Source organism: Chrysochloris asiatica, unplaced genomic scaffold (assembly GCF_000296735.1).
Source record: "Chrysochloris asiatica unplaced genomic scaffold, ChrAsi1.0 scaffold00196, whole genome shotgun sequence".
Classification (NCBI taxonomy): domain Eukaryota; kingdom Metazoa; phylum Chordata; class Mammalia; order Afrosoricida; family Chrysochloridae; genus Chrysochloris; species Chrysochloris asiatica.
This window is the reverse complement of record NW_006408714.1, coordinates 6023605-6026708: the sequence shown is the minus strand read 5'-3', so window position 1 is coordinate 6026708 and position 3104 is coordinate 6023605.

The window sequence follows — 3104 nt, the reverse complement described above, 5'->3', positions numbered from 1 at the left end:
CTGAGCAGGTTAGAGGCCAAAGGGTCACATGGTAGAGTAGCCAAGGACCAGAATGAGGTGTCTACAGTGTGGTAGACAGAGCCATACCTTATTGGAAAACTGTTGCATCCTGAGTTGTTTTTTGATCCTAAATTGTAACCTGTTCACTTCCCTCATAAACCCATAATCATGAGTATTGTTAGGAATTCTGTGTGGCTATTGCAATGAGTTGTCACATCCAGATGTGAAGCAGAGAGTGCTGTGGGAGGGATGATTGGTGTCCGATGAGGGGAGAGAAGGTTGGAGGATGGAGGCATGTCTGACTGCCGCTTCATAGGAATCGGCCTTGGTCTGATTTTGAGTTTCATCCTCTTTACCCCTTGTGAAGCCAAAGGAAGTCAGACATGTCCCCCAAATGGCCACCGTAGTGACCTGAAATCCTCCTTTAAACCTGATTCACTGTCATTTTTTCTCAGTCATGTTTCTTTGTTTTATCCCTTAGCTACAATTTCCATGCCTCTTTTGCTTCAGGACTGCTTTTAGCCTCTACAGGTACAAAACCAAACCCACCCACTGTCTTTGAATAGATGCATACCCATAGAGACCCTATGCAGGGTTTTTTACACTATAACTCTTTAAGGGAGCAGATGGTTGATGTTTGAATCACTGACTCCGTGGTTAGCAGGCAGATCTAAATGGATGATGACACCATTCCTGAGAATGCGTCTACAAAGTTAATGCAACCAGCAGATGCCCTGCTGTCCAGTCTCAGTCCAAATCCTATGGCTGTATTGAACCAAAGCCCAGCTGCTACAGCTCATGTTTCTCATCAACAGGCTTTGAATATTGTTTAAGTCACATAAAAGCTGCAGTAGAAGTTCAATGCCTTCAATGGCTCATCAGTCCAACAGAACTGGCTTTAGAAGGGTGGTTTGTCCATGACAATCCCTCATTCATTCTATATCAACAGTCCTTCCCTTTCTTCTACTTTTTACTTATATAATAAATATGTGGCCTAAACTGGAGCTCTATGTTGTTGGGTGATACTCTTCCCTCATGCCAAAGGCCTTTTAATAGAAATTGTATCACATGGGGCTTTTGCTTTGGTAGGAAGGAAGGTTACTGGTTCGTTCTCTCTTTTTATTAAGAAATGTCAAGGAAATGGAAGAGATGGAGAGAATGGAAGCAATGGCACAAGATTAAGTATTCACCAAGCTCTCTGAATTGTGTGAAATTTCTGAAAGGGTAAGTAGTTAGGGCTAGAAAGTTCAGGTGTCACTATTATGATGATATTAGTGAGAGTCTGGGTGCTGGCACTGCCAATTTGGGATTTGGTTGCCAGAAATCACTCCCATCCTTTTGTAGCATAGTGGTTACGAATCGGGCTATGAACCGCAAAGTCAGCAGTTCGAAACTACTAGCTGCTCCATGGGAGAAAGCTGAGGCTTTCTGCTCCCGTAAATATTTGCAGCCTTGGAAACCCTGCTCAGGGTCGTTATGAGTTGGACCCACTCCATGACACATAACAATCAACAACAAGATCTGTTCTGGCCTCCTGTGATATCAGCAACATTTGGAAGATTAAGAGGTCACACACTTGATGGGATGTGTGACCTTGCTTAACAGGCTTCTCAACGTTCTCAGCAGGCAAGTTGAGAATCACTCGAACAGTTGTGAAGACTCTGGATTGTGACAAGAAAGACTTGAGAGACATGCCAGGTGCTACATGCTGGCCATATCGGCACTCAACAACAACATTTGAGCTGAGAAACAGGGTTCTGAGCATGTCTAACAGATCCTCTTTGAGCATACATTGGAATCGCTTTTTGGGGACAATGTTCAGATGGAAACCTACTTTGCTTTTGCCTCATGTTTCCATGTGGAAAGACTTTCACTATAGTTCTCCTCTTAGTCTCTTCATCCCTGGTCACTCTATATACTTTAATTGTTCCTCTACAGGATTAAATGAGTTGTCTGATCAGTGGTTATCACTTTGTCCACATTTTCTCACTGGGTGAAACTAGTATGTTAAAAGGCTACAAAAAAACACTGGGAACTTTTAAGGTGACAATTCTGGGAAACTAAAGGGGTTCTTCCTTTTACATGATGGGCTTTGCTTCAGTCTAAATTTTAGATATGGATTTGAGGGTGGGAGGAACATTAAGAGCACACTGGGCCACAGACTAATATCTATTCTCCAGTTGACTTCATCAACAATAAAGCTGATGCTTTGTTGTCCATCTGTTTGTACCTTGTATTTCATTCCTCAAATAGTTCTAAACTCAGGAAAGATAGATTTGTTTATAATTGACCCCATAAATCCCAATCAGACTAGAAAAGTTACTTTGTTTGGGGATAATAATGTGACATGTGGTTTCATTAAAAGCTGTCATCTATAAGAATTGTAGAAGTTTGGATGTATCTTAAATTTAAAAATTTCAATGAGACAGGTATTTGCCATTCTGAAAACTGGATGACATCCTGAGCTAGACTCAGAATGAAATGTATAAGTATTTCAGGACCCAGAAGTTATGAAGAGCAGTAACAGTGTTACAAACCCATTTTTGTATAAACACTCTTAAGAAACGGCCGCAGTGGTAGAGACAGTAAGAGGAGGAGCTCCAACACTTATCTATGAGAAGCTTAACAAATGACTTGAAGATGATACTAGGAGACTCAACAATATTTAGATTATACTCATCCCTCCACTTAGGGAGAAGGAGAAGAAGCACTGATGGAAATTGAGAAGATAAGGACCTTTCCTTAAGTCAAAATCGGCGCCACCACTGTTGTCAGGTGGCATGGAGTTGGTTTGACTCAGAGCAATCCTATGTACAACAGAGTAAAACACAACACTACCCAGTCCTGCACCATTCTCACATTACTGTTATGCTTCATCCGGTTTTTGCTGCCATTGTATCAAACCACCTTGTTGGGGGTCATCCTGTTTTTCACTGACCCTCCAATTTTTCAAGCATAATGTTTTTCTCTAGGGGATGGTAGTGCCTGAAAGTATTTCTTAAATACAAGAGACAAAGTCTCACCATTCTCTCTTCTCAGGAGCATTCTGAATGTACTTCTTCTAAGACAAATTTTGAAATTTAAAGAGACAGTATAGACATAAA